This window comes from Tenrec ecaudatus, chromosome 9 (assembly GCF_050624435.1).
Source record: "Tenrec ecaudatus isolate mTenEca1 chromosome 9, mTenEca1.hap1, whole genome shotgun sequence".
NCBI classification, from domain to species: Eukaryota; Metazoa; Chordata; class Mammalia; order Afrosoricida; family Tenrecidae; genus Tenrec; species Tenrec ecaudatus.
In genome coordinates, this window is record NC_134538.1 from 34,674,910 (window position 1) to 34,693,982 (window position 19,073).

Genomic DNA, 19,073 nt, shown 5'->3' on the forward strand with positions numbered 1-19,073 from the left:
GATATGCTCTAAAGATATTTATTGACTGTAACACAGGCATTGATCTATGTCATCAAGTCTTGCCTGTGTTTGAAGAGCTCTAACCCATTCATTACTCCATGGGAGAAACGTGTGGTAGTCTACGTCAATAGAGATTACAGCCTCACAAAAGAATCATATTATTGTGAATGAGGGGTGGTGAGGCCTGGAGACAAAGCCCATCTGTAGGCAACTGGACACCCCCTCACTGAAGGGTCGTGAGGAGGAGATGAGCCAGTCAGGGTGCAGTATAGCAACAATGAAACATACAACTTTCCTCTAGTTCTTTAATACCCCCCCCACTATCATGACCCCAATTCTAGCTTACAAATCCAGCTAGACAAGAGGATGTACACTGTTACAGATAGGAGCTGGAAACACAGAGAATCCAGGACAGATAAACCCCTCAGGGATAATAATGAGAGTAGCGATACCAGGAGCCTAAGGGGAAGTTGGGGGAGAAAGGGGGTACCGATCACAAAGATCTATATATAACCCCTTCCTTTGGGGACAGGCAACAGAAAAGTGGGTGAAGGGAGACATAAGACAGTGTAAGACATGAAAAATTATAATAATTTATAAATTATCAAGAGTGAGGGAGGGACTGTGTGGGAGGGAGGAGAAAAAATGAGTAGCTGATACCAAGGGCTCAAGTAGAAAGAAAATGTTTAGAGAATGATGATGGCAACAAATGTACAAATGTGCCTGACACAATGTATGGATGTATGGATTGTGATAAGAGTTGTACAAGCCCCCAATAAAATGATTTTTAAAATTGTAGAAGGCGATGGAGGACAGTGGAAACCCAAAATCCATCTGCAGAGCATCTAATTAGATTAAGCCTGTGGCAGATCCCTTCTTGCCACAGTCAAGGTCCTCGAACACCTTTACTATCCGAGGTTATTGTGAACTTGACTGTGTGGATCAAACACGGCATCACCTATCACCTGTTCAGTTGACCTCCCCATTGACCCAACTTGAATTCAATCTGGGCCCACGTATTTCTTGCTAGTGTCACGACCAAAATGTCTTCACTGGTTTTTAACATATTGATGGTGGTCTTTTCTTTCTTACTCTTTACTTGTATTTTTAACTTTATTTGTTATTATTATCTTATTTTGTTTTTTATTGTTTCTGTTGGGTTTCCCAGTTTGTGGCGCACAGAAGGAGTAGATGCATGGAGACAATACCTGATACACTGGTTTATCCGGGAAGTGGGGCATCGGTGAGAGGCAGGGAAGGGGAGAGGATTTGAGGAGCAAACAATGGATGCAGTGGCTGGGAGGGAGCACTAGAACTGATTGGCTACATAGCTCATTTGAAAAGTGATTGAACCATGGAAGTGTATGATATGTGAATACTATACCAAGAAAACCACTTAAAAAAAACTTGACCAATTATTACCATGGATGAAGGGAAAGAATGACTGCCAATGGTGGTAGAACAGTTTGGAAAAGGGTCCCAAGAATGGCTGAACAACATGAAAAGTACAGTCGCCGGCACTGCATACACAAGCGAAAGTTGTGGAATTGGAGAATGCTTTGTTATATATATTTTTGCCACAATTAGAAAAAAATTACATGAATAACAATCTGTACAAAAGAAAATGTGCTAGAATGTAAGTGGTGACAATTGTACAACTCTTCTGGATAAAGATTGAATTATTTAATTGTATGACATGTGGCTAACGTGCTAATAAAACAGTTGGGAAAAAAAAAGATTGCAGCCTCAGGTAACAGAATTCTACTCTGTCTTACAGCGTGACTGTTAGTTTGAATCTACAAGGATGGAAATTGGTTTTGTGATTTTGCTTAAGTTTTGAGCACACTAATGGTTTTTAATGTACTGATAGTATGAACGACACCGACTCCTCATTTCTTGGCTACCTTGTTATCTGACATTTCACATTTAGGACAACCATGAAACATCTGCTACTGGACTATCTTGCATGTGAGCGTGTCTGGCAATAACAAGTACCAAGGTTGTGACGGTTCAGTGTCAACTTGGTTGGGCCAAGATGCTCGCAGGTGTGGCGGTCGGGTGATGATGTAATTGTCCTTCACTCTGTGATCTGTTGTGGTCACCTGCTGTTTTTGAATAACACTGATTTTTGCAAAATGCTGATGGTCACATGACCACCTGGTCTTTGGAAACGAGCATGTTGTGAAGTGAGGAGTGGGTATGCAAGACTCCATTCACAGGAATCTTAAATTGCTTTATGAGAAGAAAAAAATCCTTAAAACAATGCTACAAATACAGCCAATAGGCTTGTGCTTAAAAAGTGGGGAGAAAATCGTAAAATAAACAGTGATTTATAGGAGAGGAACGAAAATGGAGTGGAAGGGACAAAGGTATAAGCTGTACATCTCTGGATACTCCTTGTTTTGTAGATCAGACTCTAGAATTATATTAGTTTTCGCCTTCATAGTAAAGCAAACTTAAGTCAAAATGTATTGGTACTGTGTCTTCTCCCCCTTTTACTTGATCAGTCTAGCTACAGGTTTATCAATTTTATCGATCTTTTCAGAGAACCAGCTTTTGGCTTCATTGATTTTCGCTCACATTTGTCTATTTTCCATCTTATTGATTTCATCTCTTATCTTCTGTCTGGTTCTCTTCCATCCACTGACACGGAGTGTAAGCGGCTCTCCTTTTTCTAGTTACTGAAGAAACAAGGAAACATCTTTTTTTTTTCTAGTACAAGCCCATGCACAGCTGTCCATGTAAAGGCGGGTGGGGGGGGGGGTTGTCGGCAATTCCATCTCTTTAATAGGTTCAAGGATATTCAGATTGCCTGCTTCTTCTTATCATTTGTCACTTGCGCCCAAATATCTCTGCGTCTTAGATAAGCTATAGGAGCTCTCTTGCTCTCGGCTCTCTGGCAGCTGTTCCTCACCTCCCTTGCATCCCTGGATGACAGGTATGTGTGTGGCTGAAAGGTGTCACCTCTCAGACCCTCACAGTGAACAGACCTAAGGAATAGATGTTTCGAAATATGCACATACATTTACATCTGTACTTCTGTGTCCATCTAAATGGAAAGAGGTGAGTTCACATGATTTGGATTTCAATTCTAACCCAACCCATTAATATATAATAGCTTCCTCCCTTTTCATATTTGTTGTTCTCATCTCTGTCAGTGAGAAGTGTGGCTATCTTTGCCTTTGAAATATTAAAGGAGCATGGTGGCATTGTTCACGTGTTAGGCTGCTGAATGCAAGGTCAGCAGTTCATCTCCACCAGCTGCTCAGCGAGAGAAAGATGAGGCTTTCTACTCCCTTAAAGATTTCCAGTCCCAGAAACCCACAGAGGCATTTCTGTCCTATAGGGTTGCAATGAGTTGGCATTGACTTGATGGCTGTGAGTTTGGACTTTTGAAAAAAATTATATATCTATATTATTACTCCTCTTTCCCCCGTCCCCCCAATCAACCCACAGACTATGCAGAAGAAAGTTCTGGTGATCCACTTCTTTTGTCTTTCTTTAAAAAAACAACAGCTTTATATTGTGGTTTGGGTAAAAGCAAATGGGTTTCCCACCCAACACCTCATAGACATTTCGATGTGTGACATTGATGGTAACTCCCATAGTGTAACAGCTCCCCTCATGCTTCCTCCCTGTGTGTTTAGTAGTGCCATCCCCTCTTTCCTACGCCCACATGCCTTCTGAGCTTTATTGCTTGGCACCTTTTGCCCTTCTGATGCTGTATGATTGGCTGCTTGTTCTAAGGAGTGTGCATTGTTCGCCCTACAGGCCTGCTGTTTGGCTATAAGTTGGGGCACAAGAGTGAATTCAGTTCTGCATTTGAAGAGTGTCTAAGGGCCAGTCTCAGAGGTTCTCCCCGTCTCCATCAGACCAGTGAGGATGATCTTCTTGATTGTTTTGAGTTTGCTTCCATATTTTTTTCAACTTCTGACAAATCAGTCATTGAAACTCTACAGAGTACAATTTTATTCTGACCCACTGTTAGTCCAGATGGACTAGAGAAACACATTCATAAACACCCAGATGTGTATAGGAAAGAGCTTTATATACAAGAGCAATTGAATATTAAGAAAACATCCCATCCCAGTCCAGATCAAGTCCATAAGTCCGATATTAGCCAATAGGTCCGATACCAATCTACAAAGTCCTCTTTAGATTCACAGGATGATCACAGGCCAATGGGTAGAAAGTCTGTGGATCCAGTGGTGTTGTAAGCATCTCAGCGCTGGCAGGGGTCTCCACATGGCTTCTCCAGCTCCCAGGGTATGGGGGTCTATCAGCATAGCTCCATGTGTCTTGTCAGTAGAGTGTCTCTCAGGGAGTGAACAGAGAGATAGAGAGAGAGAGTCTCCAGCTTCCAAGGAAGAAAATACCGGAATTCCCAGAATCCTCAGGGGAAGGCCATGCCCATGCAGAGGCCTCATTGACTATGCAATGATTGACAGGCTAGACTCCACCCCTTCACTTGCAATCCTCTCAAATTGACAACAGATTATATCACACACACTGTGGTATTATCAAAAATTAGAATCAACTGAGGGGCAAATGAGTTTTTTAGTGTGGTTGGTTATTTGTGTAACCAACTTCTTTGCAGCTGTCACTCCTGCCCATCTCTATACCCTCCTCACCCGTCAGGCTCCACACCTCACACACGCCTCTCGGTCATGGGTGCCTTTCCATACCTCTGAAACGCCATCTTTGCAGAAAGGTCCACCTCCACACAGGACACCTCCTCTCGTGCCCCCAGGCCAGGTCATTCCTCTTCGGGGACTCCCTCCCTCCCCCACCCTACCGTGCTCTGGCTCCTCAGGTCAGGCTGCCTCCCCTCATGGGCGCTCTCTTCACTCCAGGGCTGCTGTAACAGAGTGACCACATGCGGCTCGCTTTACAGAATGGATAGATGTTTTCTCACAGGTCAGCAATCTAGAAGTCTGAATGCGAGCCACCAGCTCTAAGGGACTCTGCTCTATCTCTGTCTGTCGACTCTTGGGAAAAGCCCTGGCTTCAGCCTTCTTCTCTGCGTGCCACGGCAATCTCCGCGTGGCACCTGTCTTCCACCATTCGTGGATGCTTGTCTCTGGAGCCTGTTCTTGTATCTCAAAAGTGGTCACTTTTAAGACACACCCTATCGCCTCAGTAACATAACGAGGGGTCTACCATGTGTTTGGGAGAACACAGTTCAATCCACGGCAGAGCACTTGGGTCCTGACCCCCTAAGCCGAGCTGCTTCTTCATGTGGACCTTGCTCTGCTCCTCTAAGCTTTAGTATTGATTTTTTTTTTCAGGAAAGGGAAGGTTATTCTTTAATGTTAGATGCTCCTGGAAACAAGATGCTCCTTCTATTATGTTTTCCAAGTTGTTATTTCCAATTAGTAGCAATTTCTTTATCTTGGACTTGTACCCAGCGACATTGCCAGATTCATGTTATTAGTTGTTTTCTTTCTCTATTTTTTCATCGTCACTGCTGGTCTATAGACCCCTATGTGTTTGGAACATATGATCCTGTATCTACCCACATTGCTAAATTTGTTGATCATAATCATCTTGATGCTGCTGGAATGACTCCAAATAGTGACAGCTCTCGGTTTCTCTTGCTAGTATTTAAACTCTAGAAACTCTTGTCTTGCGGAATGAGCTAGAACTTACCATTAAAATGCATGCTTTTCCCCTACTGCTCTCTCTCCAGTACCTGGGACTGTGGATGGCATGTGAGAGATGTTCAGCAAACAGTTATCAGGAGTTCCATGTTGGGGTTCCATGTTGGGGTCCTAACTGCAAGTTCAGCAGTTTGAACCACCAGTTTCTCCCCCAGGAGAAAGACAAGGCTTTCTTTCTTAAAAAAAATCTTTTATTGAAAAAATTTTTTTATTGGGGGCTCGTACAACTCTTATCACAATCCATACAAACATCCATTGTGTCAAGCACATTTGTACATTTGTTGCCATCATCATTCTCAAAACATTTGCTTTCTACTTCAGCCCTTGGTATCAGCTCCTCATTTTCCCCCTCCCTTCTCCTTCCTCCCTTCCTCATGAACCCTTGATAATTTATAAATGATTATTATTTTTTCATGTCTCATACTGACTGATGTCTCCCTTCACCCACTTTTCTGTTGTCCATCCCTCTGGGAGGGAGTTATATGTAGATCATTGTGATTGGTTCCCCCTTTCTACCCTTCCCTCCCCCTCCCCCTCCCCCTCCTGGTATGGCTACTCTCAATATTGGTCCTGAGGGGTTTATCTGCCCTGGATTCCCTGTGTTTCCAGCTCTTATCTGTTCCAGTGTACATACTCTGCTCTAGCCAGATTTGTAAGGTAGAATCAGGATCATGATAGTCGGGGGAAGAAGCATTAAAGAACTAGAGGAAAGCTGTATGTTTTATCGGTGCTATACTGCACCCTGACTGGCTCGTCTCCTCCCCGAGACCCAGACAAAGCTTCCTTACTCCCTTAAAGAGGTACAATCTCAAAAACTCACAGTTCTACCCTGCCCCACAGGGCGGATATAAGCTGACATCGACTCGATGGCAACGAGTTTTAAATACTTACTGAATGAACAAAAGCCGGAATTTAGCTCAATCTTATTGTACTATTCAAATCCTTACATGTGTGAGGGAGTTTCAAAAAGTTTGTGGGGAAAATAGAATGAAAATATAGTGGGATTTTCCCACAAGTGTTTCCCTTGTATCAGTGTGAGTGTTCTCCTAGATGAATTCTTTATGACCGCAGACCTTTAGGGCTTGTATATCTGAAGGTATAAATCCCAAACTATGGAGGCATGCCTTCCTCCACCTCCATGTTCCCTATGTGTTGCTGTCCATAGTTTGGTTGCTTATTCATAAGTAACTGGAAAAACCAACCAACTAAACAAAACACCATGCCTGGAGCCACCAAATAGTCCCTGGCTCGTGGCCACTTCTCCCACCATAGAGTCAGATTAAACTCTATGGGCTTCCTTGCCTCTCACCTCGATGCTAACAGATACTCCAACCAGCCTTTCACTTCCAACCTGGGCGTGTCTTGATATTTATAAGGGCATTTGATACAACTATTTCAGACAAATATGTAAGCAACTTGAAGCACGCCATGAAATTTGATAATGCTTGCTATTATTCTGCCCTACTTATTTTAAATTTCCCTGTTGATGTCGTTAATCTGAGTGATTTATGGCTACGTGTGGGGATTTTTCATTTACCTATTTTTCTTTTTCCTCCCCTTCCCTCGCTCCCCTGTCTGCCACTCTGACCAGCCACCCTAATCTGTGCGAAGCTGCTGGACTACAGACAGCACACCGCCTATCCTCCAACTGCGGGGCAGGGGACAGAGCCTCTGGTCTTGTAGGCTTTCTCAGCCGTTAGGTTGTAGAAGGCAGGGACCCAGTCAGCCCAGGGCCCAAAACAGCCTCAGAGGGCCAGTGGAGTCTGGGCCCACGAGGGGGCTGGCCGGTGGGTGACTCTGACCGCTGACCTCTCAGGTGGCTGCTTGGGCAGCAGGGATGCTCCCTAGCTAGTCCACTGCCTTCCCTCGCGGGCCCCTGAACTCACCCGACTACTAAATCTACCTGGGAAAGCTGAGGATGACTGTCCCCCGGATTCTCCACCATCAGCCGCATTGTTCTGTGCTCGGGCCACCCAGGGCTGCGGAGCACCGGTGGGGACAGAGCCCCATGCAGCTGAGCACGCCCATACGCCTCTCATGCGGGGTCCTGCCCGGCTGCCTCCCCTAGGCCTCAGCCAGTGACCGGCTGGCGAGGGAGGTGAAGCGCCCCGAGCCCTGGGCTGGCCCTGCCAGGATGGAAGAGGCCAAGGTGCCTGAAAAGGAGCAGCTGGGGCCCAGGAAGCTCTTTTCCCTGTTAACTTTGAACTGTATTGAACTTTGTATCATCCTAGGCACCGAACGGAGTGGGCAGACTTTCTGGATAATTTTTGTTGCCACTTCACATACGGTTCAGAAAAAGAAATACTTTTCTTCTCACTGTTGGGTACAGAGCCCTTTATCCTCATTAGGCCAATTCGTTCATTGTGTTTCCAGATGGCCTGCCTCTGTACTGATTTTGTTTGTTTTCCTATTTGACCTATCCAGAGAACAGGGTTGCTGTTTCCCACTTTGATTTATTTTTCTTATTCTTTTTTAAGTGTTATTTCGTTGTTGAGAATATACATAGCAAACCATAGACACCTTGAACACTCTCTGCGTGTAAATGCAGTAACGTTCGTTGATGCCGGTCTCCAGGTTGTGTAACGATGTTACTCTTCTCTTCTGAGTCGTTTCTTCCCCGCTGCAGACTCACTGCCTCTAAAGTTCCTGTTGTCAATTTGATCCTACATACATAGTTCTGCAAGAAGCACATCAAACTCAAGGGTGACTTTTTCTTTTAATTAGCTGAGCTAAGCTATTATTTGGCTTTAAGAGGAGTTCAGGAGATGTTTTTGGTTTACCGTTTCAAGTTCATCTCGGGAAAATCATTTAGGAACTCATCCAGCCCTGATGGCTCCAGAACGCCTGCAGTCCATGAAAATTTGGAATTCTGTTCTATATTCCTTCTACATTCCTCCGCATTTGGTCAGGAATCTTCTGGCTCTTTTGGCGCCTGGTCAAGGAGGCAGGTCTTTCTGTATCTATATTCATGCTGGTGGGGTACTGTGTTAGGCGCACATAAGTTTGAAATTGCTATGATGAGAGTTCTGCTACTTATCATAATACAGTGACCCTCTCTAACACTAATAATACTCTGACTTAAAGGCGAAGATGAAGATCATTATTTATCTAAAATAGCTAATATTGGAATGATTACATCAATTTCTTTTTGTTGATATTTTCTTTCATTATTAAATATTTTTATTGGGGGGTTCTTACATCTCTTATCATAATCCATACATTCATCCATGTGTCAAGCACATTTGTACATATGTTGACATCATCATTTTCTAAACATTTATTTTCTATTGGATCCCTTGGTATCAGCTCCTTTTTCCCCCTCCCTCCCCTTCTCCCACCCTCATGACCCCTTGTATACATTATTGTTGTTTTCATGTCTTATACCAACTGCTGTTCTCCTTTCACCCACGTTTCTGTTGTTCAGTCCCCTGGGGATGGGGGGATTAACCATCGATCATTGTGATCCGTTCCCCCTTTCTCACCCCAATTCTGGTATCGCTACTCCCAATTCTGTTCCTGAGGGTTTATCTGACCTGGATTCCGTGTGTGGTGAGCTCTTACCTGTACCAGTGTACATGCTCCAGTCTTGCCAGACTGAAAGGTAGGACTGGGGTCATGATAGTGGGGAGTGAGGAAGCCTTAAAGAACCAGAGGAATATTGTGTGTTTCATCGGTGCTTTACTGTACCCTGGACGACTCGTCCTTTGTGACCCTTCTGTGCAGGGATGTCCTATTGTTTACAGAAGGGTTTGGGGTCTCTGTTCCAGCCCACCTCATTCTCAACAATATGAGGGGTTTTTTGTTTGTTTGTTTGGGGTCTTCTGGTGCCTATTACCTGATTCCATTGACACCTCATGATCACACAGGCTGGTGTGCTTCTTCCATGTGGACTTTGTTGCTTCTCAGCTAGATGGCCACTTGTTTAACTTCAAGCCTTTAAGACCCCTGATGCTATATCTTTTGATAGCCAGACACCATCTGCTTTTTTCACTGCATTTGCTTAAGCACCCATTTTGTCTTCAGCAATCGTGTTGGGAGGTTGAACATCACAGAATACCACGTTGTTAGAACAAAATGTTCTTTCAAACAACAGAGAACTTTGATGAGGCAGTCATCCACATTATATTGATTGTATGGCAATGTTTTCTTTTATTTTGGATATTTCTTCTCTTTTCTTTTTCTTTCTTTTAAGTCAAGTCGGAGAAGGGCTTGGGTGTGGCAAATCTTCTAGGAATGGTCTGTTTAATGATCTTTCAAAAATAGTGCTCTCATACCCTGAATGGCAGTTTGGTTAAATACAGAAGTCTAGGTTTCTGCTTTCATTTCCTTCAGTAGTTGAAAACACATTCTCTTCTCTTTGCACCCAGTCCTGCTGTAAAAAGGTTAACGGGAAGCTGCACTTTTCCCTTTGGTACAACTGGCTCTTTTTCTTGTAACCTTACTCTTTTTTTTTCCTGTTTGCCTTTGATATTCTTAAATTTCACCATTATTTCTCTAGATATATGTTTTTCTTATCTTTCCTTGCAGTGCAGTGAGTTACTTGATATGGTCCTTCTCATTCTGTCCAGTCTTTGTAGCTCCCACCAAAGGAGTGGGTTAGAAGCCCAAACCCACTGCTATTGAGTAAGTTTGGACTCTATTTAGACTTTCTGAAGCAGTAAATCTCTTGGGGACCAAAAAGCCTCATCTTTCTGCTGTAGAGCAGCTGGTGGGTTTGAACTGCTGGCCTTATGGCTAGCAAACTAATTTGTAACCCCTCCCGCAACCACTCCACCCCACCCTTCACCACCAGGGTTCTTTTTTTGTTTTGTTTTTAAACATTTTATTAGGGGCTCATACAACTCTTATCACAATCCATACATATACATACATCAATTGTATAAAGCACATCTGTACATTCTTTGCCCTAATCATCTCCAAAGCATTTGCTCTCCACTTAAGCCCTTTGCATCAGGTCCTCTTTTTTCCCCCTCCCTCCCCACTCCCCCTTCCCTCATGAGCCCTTAATAATTTATAGGTTATTATTTTGTCATATATTGCCCTATCCGGCGTCTCCCTTCACCCCCTTTTCTGTTGTCCGTCCCCCAGGGAGGAGGTCACATGTAGATCCTTGTAATTGGTTCCCCCTTTCCAACCCACTCACCCTCTATTCTCCCATTATCACCCCTCACACCTCTGAAGATATCATCCACCCTGGATTCCCTGTGCCTCCAGCTCCTATCTGCACCAGTGTACATCCTCTGCTCTATCCAGATTTGCAAGGCAGAATTCGGATCATGGTAGTTGGGGGGGAGGAAGCATCCAGGATCTGGGGGACCAGGGTTCTTTTAAATGATTGGGTAGAACTATATAAATTTGAGGAGGTAGTGGCCCACCAAGAAGCCTGAGTAGCTCACTTATAAGGAATATGGTACCCTTTTAGTGTGGGACCACATAAATAGGGTGTAAGGAACTCTGACATGGGGCTTGGTCTGTTTTGTCATATCACTAGGATTTAAAATGAGCCAGAGGTGGAAGAGGGATTCTCATCACTACCAAGAAAGAAGAGTCAGGACAGGAAAGTGACCCAAGATCTCTGCACTGAACCTCCTTGATCCAGGAAGCACCAGAGATGGTGAAAGATCGAGAGAAGCAGGAGCGGAGAAACTATAGCAACAGAGGCAGCAGAACTGGCAGGAGAAGGAGCAGTCAGCTTCCCAGCCCAAAGAAAGAGAAAGCTGAGTGCCCTGGGCAGGGATTTTTCTGGTAGAATGGTGACATGCTTCCAGGCATTTATCTGTGAAACTACGTTTGCCCACCCACAGAGCTCTAGCTGATTGCCTTCAAGCAGAGGCTTATTGGCTAGTAGGATGCCCTTGGGCACATTGGCAGAACTAAGATACTCTTATAGCACTTGTGCAAACAGGACAGAAGCAAAGGAGCTGAGAGGCCCTGAGCCAGAGAGAGGTGTGTCTATGAGCGTGGCTAAGATGAAGTTGTCCTGATTGAAGAACTGTCTCTTGAGCATTTCTGATCCTCAATCTTAACCTGTTGTGATAGTGTCAACTTGGCTGGATCAAGATTCTTAGTAGTTTGGCATTAAGATTTAGTAACCGCCCAAGATGAGATCTCCTCAGTGGCATGGCTGACTTCCAGTATGAGAGAACACTGTGGGAAAACGTGTTAGTTTTTTTCTAGGTCTGGATCCTGCATTTGGCTTGTGATCTAACCTCCAGCTCTTGGAACTTGAGCCAGTAGCCTGCTGTATTACCTGCCAATCCTATGAGTCATTAGTAGTTTGCCATTTTACTTACTCACCTTAGATTCAATTACCTTTACAGCCAGAAACCTGCCATCTGACCTGTCAGTCTTGGGTTCACCAACCCCATCAGCTGCATGAATCAGGAGAAGCCTCCAGTCTAACATCTGACCAATAGACTTGGAACTTGCTTACCTTTACAGCCCTGTAAACCACTGCGTGGACATAAACCTCTCTGTAAATATACATATATAGGTATCACTAGTTTTGCTTTTCTAGAGAATCCAGCCTAAGACACCTGTTAACCTCCCTCATAAGCCCCATAATCTTGACTATTGTCTGTAAGTTCCATGGGAGGGGACCAAACTAGCCTCCACCTCCTCCTGTCTTTCAAGGGTGGCTGGTCCTTTCTTGTACACGAAGAGTACTCATGAGGACCCCTGGTGGTGTAGTGGTTATGTGTTCAGCTGCAACCGCAAAGTCAGCCATTTGAAACCACCACTCCTTCCTTGGAAAAAGGGGCCATCTACTCCCATAAAGAGCCACAGTCTCAGAAACTCAGTGGGGTGATCCCACCCTGTGCTACAGGGTCACTATGAGTCAGAATGAATTCTATGGCAGTGAGAAGACACTCCCTGTTTCCCAGAGCTGTCATAGTGTGTGTGAGAGCGTATATACACACCTACCACAGAGTTGATCCAATGATTAGGATTTAGTCATGGAAAGTCAACTTGAGTTTTATATATCCAAATTCCCTACTTAACTCAAGGACTTCCTCAATGCAAGAACACTTTATTCTAATTATCTGGCATTCTGTGATGCTCACCTTCCAGACATGATCACTGAAGACAAAGCGGGTGCATAAGCAAATGTGGTAAAGAAAGCTAATGGTGCCCAGTTATCAAAAGATATAGCATCTGGGGTCGTAAAGGCTTGGAGGTAAACAAGTGGCCATCTAGCTGAGAAGCAACAAAGTCCACATGGAAGAAGCACACCAGCCTGTGTGATCATGAAGCGTTGATGGGATCAGGTATCAGGCATCAAAGACCCAGAACAAAAAAATCATACCAATGTGAATGAGGGGAGGAGGAGTGCAGGATGGAGACGCAAAGCCCATCTGTAGACAATTGGCCATCCCCTTACAGAAGGGTAATAAGGAAGAGACAAGCCAGTCTGGGTGCAGTATAGCACTGATGAAATATACAACTTTCCTATAGTTCTTTAATGCTTCCTCCCTCCGAGTACCATGACCTCAATTTTACCTTAGAAATCTGACTAGACCAGAACATGTACACTGCTACAAATAAGAGTTTGCAACACAGGGAATCCAGGACAGATAAACCCCTCAAGACCAATAAAGAAACTAGAGATACCAGGAAGGTAAGCGGAAGGTGAGGAGAAAAAGGGGGAATCGATCACAATGACTGACATATAAACACCACCATGCCCACCACCAGGGGACAGAAACAGAAAAGTAAGTGAAGGGAGACAGTGGGCAATGTGAGATATGAAAATAATAATAATAATTTATCAAAGGTTCAAGAGGGAGGGAGTTGGGGGCAGGAGGGGCAAATGAGCTGATCTCAAGGGCTCAAGTAGAAAGAAAATGGTTTGAAAATGATGGCAACATATGTACAAATGTGCTTGACACAATGGGTGGATGTATGGATTGTGATAAGAGCTGTAAGAGCCCCCAATAAAATTACTTAATAAAAATTTCGAATCAATGTTTTATATTCAAAGATTTCTTTTCTAGCATTGTTTCTGAGATACAAATCCTATTTAGGTAGCAGGATTAATAGAATAGAAAGTGTCAAGGAATCTTTCTAAGTACACAGCTTCCTTTTTGTTTGACTCGAAGCATCTATCTTGCAGGATTTAGAAGAGGAGGGGTGAGAGGAAAACTATCATGGTCTACAGTGATCCACCATTCCTAAGACTTATGTCTACTCAATATCGGAATGAGTCCTACAATCAAGACGCCCACCATAGCTGGTGGTCAGGCAGTAGTCACAGTGCAGTTGTCATTGTGTTTCCATGTGCAAAGCCTGCCTGAAAACCATCTAGCAACACCTCCTGGAAGAGTGATTAAGAGTCTCCAGGTGGCATAAGTGGTTCCAAGCTGGACTACTAACAGGAAGATTGGCAGTTCAAACCCACTGAGAGGCCATGACTCAGAAGACAAGCTTGGCGTCTGCTCCCCACAGTTCTCAGCACCCCTGGGGTGTCCGTGAGCCATAGCTCACTCCATGGCAATGAACCACCCCCAGCACACACCTTTTAAGGAAAACAACAGATTGACTTTATTTTATTTTTAAGGCCTGAGGAGGTGCAACTCAAAGACCTGCAGCGTGGAGGTGAGCAGTGGGGAAGAAAACCCCAGAGGCAAGAGGGACTTCCTAGAGACTCGCCATCACCAGCACTCTGCATGGCACACACGACACTAGGAGGAGAAGCGGAGCTGCTAAGAACGCTGGGTGAAGAGGGATTCCATGTACAACCATGTGAAAAGCAATATGGCGCTGCCTGAGACAACTAACTGGGAATAGTGATCGCACATGATCCTGCAATACCTCTGCTAGGTACTAAGAAACCTAACACGAAGAGACATACACACTCCTATGCTCATCGCAGGCAGCACTCTCACAACCACAAGGAGCCGGTACCCACGGGTAGACTAATGGATAGAGAAACCATGGGGCCAAGACCCAGTGTAATACTGTGCACCGCTAAAACATTAATTAACTAAATAAAACGGTGAATCACGAAGCCCCTCCTGACATGGATGGGCCTGGGGAACATTATGCTGAGTGAAGTTAGTCAATCACAAAGGAACAAATATTGTATGAGGCCGCTGCTGCGAGGATAGGCTAGGACCAAGACAAAGGGCACCGACTTTGGAGGCTCCCAACAGAGGGAGGGCAGGACAGGAAGATGAATCAATGGGCCAGACATTTGACAAGCACCACTTGGATGACCGGGAGGATAGAGGTCCACAAAAGAGAGAAGAAAAATGGGGGGTGTGGGGGGCAGGGGGCAGGGTGGTGGTGAGATTGAATTCAGGGTGGGTGTTGATCAATACTTTGAACTGTCGAATGTAGATGGTCTGAAATTCAAACGTCCTGCCTAATTCACAATAAATAAGATACATTTAAAAACAAAAAAGAACAGGGATTCAGAAGAATTAGTCTCCCTGTGTAAAGCCATTTGGGGAATACTTTCCAATTTATTTTATATGCATTTTCCTTTTCACATTTCACAAGAATGATATATAGTGAAAATGTAAGCTAGATAGATAAATATACAAAGAGCTCTTTCAAGAATTCTTTTGATAAACATGAACCAAACTTCTTTTCTTTTTTTTTTTAGTAGAATCTTTTTTTATTCAGAAAAAAAAAAAAACCCAAAAACCAAAGTTTTCCAACCACACACAGGAGGGATGGGTAGGGGGAGGTGCCTGTCCATCCAGCCCCAACCCCCCACCCCAAACTTCTAAATGACAGCAAACCTTTGTTCATTATTTAATTGGCTACGTGGCTTTTGTTTTCACTCTCACTGTCTGTAGAATAGGGCAGAACTGCCCCCCGTGAGTTTCTAACACTGTGTCTCTCTTTTTTTAAGTTTGGATTTTATTTTTAACAGTTTTATTGGCATATAATTCACATATCATACAATGCAATAGTTCGATCGCATCCAAAAGATTTGTACAATCATCACCACAATCCATTTTAGAACATTTTCTTCATCCTTGTTCTCATTCCCCCCCAACTTGACCTGCCATACCCCCATGGAGTCGTTTCTCCAGCCACTCTCTCTATCGATTTACCTATCCTGGATCTCATGTGCAGAAAAATGTTGTTTAAAAGAACTAACACCACTAACAAAGTATAACAAGCCTCAATAGAAAAGAAAGCAGAAACGATTAGAAACTAGAACAAGTTTAAATGGATTGTAAGGGAGATCAGATGACAGGGGGTAAGATGGTATCCTAACTGCATCTTCAACAGTCCACTGTCCAACACGCCCTGTGGGACAGCAAAGCCACTTGCATCTCTGGTCCACGTTCCAAGGGGATTCACCAGGGCCTTAATCCACGTGTCTTTCTCCTTTCCTTTTTTAACTGAAACATCTTTAAAGTGGGTCAAATGGAGATCCAATGATAAGACATTCCATTTTGATCTAACTATGTCTGCCCTAATAGACTTCACAAGGCGCTCTGTCTGATAACAGCTACTCATGTGCCTCCGTTATGACCAGAAGGTGGCCACCCTGTAAATGGATTTTGGGCTTCCACTGTCAGCCCTAGCCTTCAGCAAACCAGGTGTTTACAATTTAAGCTCTGATGCCGTTCCCTCCTTTATATTTGGATTATATTATTTACAATCCTTGGATCACACAGACTGGTATGCTTCTTCCATGTGGACTTAATTGACACCTCACTTAGATGGCTGCTTGTGTGAAAACAAACCTTTAAGACCCCAGATACTGTTTTTTTCTGATAGCCAGGCACCATCTGCTCTCTTCACCTCACTTTCTTACAGCACCCATCTCTTCAGTGATCTCTTCATGAGGGTGAGCATCAAGCAGGGTCAAGGGACTGTACCTCTATATGGGAGTAGAAAACCCCATCCTTTTCCCTTGTAGAGGCTGGTGGTTTTGAACTGCTGACCTTGCAGATCTCAACCTAACTTGTTACCATTAAGCTGAATCTTACAACTGATGATGTTAGTTTCTGTGACCTGCATAATCATAAAAATAAGGAAGAAAAAAGGAATTTTATACACAATTTGGACATTCAAAATAGTTTTTTTTTTAAGTAAAAACATTAGCTTTGTGAGATGGATATTTGTCGTAAGATAAGGAACAACAATAACAGGAGGTACATTCACCTTAGAACCATCAGGCATCTGAGATCAAAAGAGCAGCATTTCCCCAAGGGCAAAGGTCAGAGTTAGAAAAGAGAGAATGGAAACAGGAAACAGGGAGGAAGTGGCATAAATGATGCCATATTGTGAGGATTACAATCAATGGCATGAATGAACTGGGTATGAATTGTTGAACGGAAAACTGATCCCTGTAAACCTTCATTCGAGTCAGAAAAGGGCAGTTTTTATAAAAGAGGAAAGAAAGAAACGAGGAGGCAGTTGCCGTGGAATCATTGCCACCCACAGCAACTCCATCTGTGGGGAAGTAGAGCTACACCCCAGAGGGTTTCCAAGGTTGTGACCTTTGGCAATCAGATGGTCAGGCCTCTCTTTCTCCATCCCCCTGGGTGGGTTCTCACACCCAACCTGGGGTCTGGGCTGCCCACGGGTCCCTGTCTTTAGAAAAACTCTTCTGAATGCTTTTCTTTACATCCGTTTTAACAGCTTAAATCTGCTTGCCGTCTGCAGAAGCCTAGCTACCGTGTTGCTCAGGGTCGCTCACCGTAAGTCGGCATCTCCTCCATGGCAGCGGTACTTTGGACGGGTTATCGTTAGGAGGCCAGAATAGGGACTCAAGGGGTGTCTCCCCAGATGCCTGCGTAGGGTCACGGCAAAGGGGTTGGAAAGAAATCAGGCACCCATTCGACCCTATGCTAAGATCCAAATTGAGCATGCTCAGACCCATGGCCCCTGGGCCCAGGTGGGAGGCCCACCTGGGTGCACAGAGTAGGTCCAAATGCATGACCACACCTAGGTGTGCTTAAACTCAGCCAGTGAGGTCGGCCAATGTCTTCAACCCCAGCCGAGAAGGTGAGAGTCTGGCACGGGGAGGCTGAGCCTCTTGACTCCTCTTTGACCCTTCTCTTGCCAGCCGGGGTGGAGGCACGTGTGTGCCACCTGCGACCTGGCACCCGAGCTCCCTCTCAGGCCTCTGTCTCAGGGCGCTCTTTTGGGATTTCCTGTGAATACCTGAAACTTCCCCTTTCCTCACAGAAATCGCATGGATTACAAAACCTGCTTCTGCCGCGTGCATTCTATCAGCGTAGCGAACCAAGAACCGAGGTATACCCCCCCTCCCCCCAAACCTAACATTCCCAGGAGAGGCCAGTCCCTGGAAAAGGACGTCATGCTCGGGAAAGTTAAGGGACAGTAAAGAAAGAAGATCCTCAACAAGATGGCTTGAACACAGTGGCTGAAAGGACGGGCTCAGACATGGCGACAATTGTGAGGATGGCACAGGCCGTGTGTGTGTGTGTGTGTGTGTGTGTGTGTGTGTGTGGCGGGGTCACCATGTTGTGCAGAGGGTCATGCTGAGTCCAAACCAACGGGTAGCCTTCACTTAGCTGACAGTGAAAGCCCAAGCCCAAGTGCACACCGCTGAAATGCACTAACCCTCTGCCGAAGCGTTTCTGACCCCTGACCAGGTGCATAGTCTTGCCCTCGGGCAACGTGCATTGGAAATTGGGTTCCCTCCACCCCTCTCCTGCCAGCCCAGTGAGCAGCAGTCTCCCCAGGGGCTCACCTGTGTGCGTTCTTGAGGAGACCACTTTCTCCAGGGTCCCATGTTCATCAGACCCTGACCACCTTGGTAGGCAGGCCTTGGACCAAGCTTGTAAGCTCATCCAACACAATGTACTTGTTCCAGTCCCGGTCCCATTCGTGACTAAGTCCTAGGACACCATTAGGACATCATGCTAATGGTCTCCCTCATCTACACAATGTGTTTTTTGTCTTGTTTGTCCTGTGTAAGGCTGAATAAACATCCTCTTTAAATGATATCTGCGTTTGGCCATCTCTTGAAACTCTAAACAAATCTTAGGCCTCCTGCCTCCTCCTTTAGCACATCAACAATGAAGCCCACAGGCTTCTGTCTTGGTCTCCCCTAAGGGGAGAGACAGCCCCCTGTTCTGGCGATGAGTCCTGGTGGTGGCATGCTCACCAGTTGGGCTGCTGACTGCAAGGTCCGCATGCGGAAGCCCCCACCAGCTCAGAGGCAGAACCATGAGCCTCCGTGCTCCCGTAAAGAGTTCCAGGCAAGGAATTAGAGAGGCACGATGGATCAGCTTGGGCCCGATGGCAGGTCTTGTTTCAAAAGGCAGCATATGAGGCCTGTTGGCACAAGAGGCACAAGAGGGAAAATATCGTAGGTAATGAGCCGGGTAGGAGCCTGCCCGTGGCAAGCCCTGTGGAAGTGGGAGGATGAAAGCAATGGAGGAGAAGGAGGAGAAGAAGGCGGGCAGCTTGTGATGA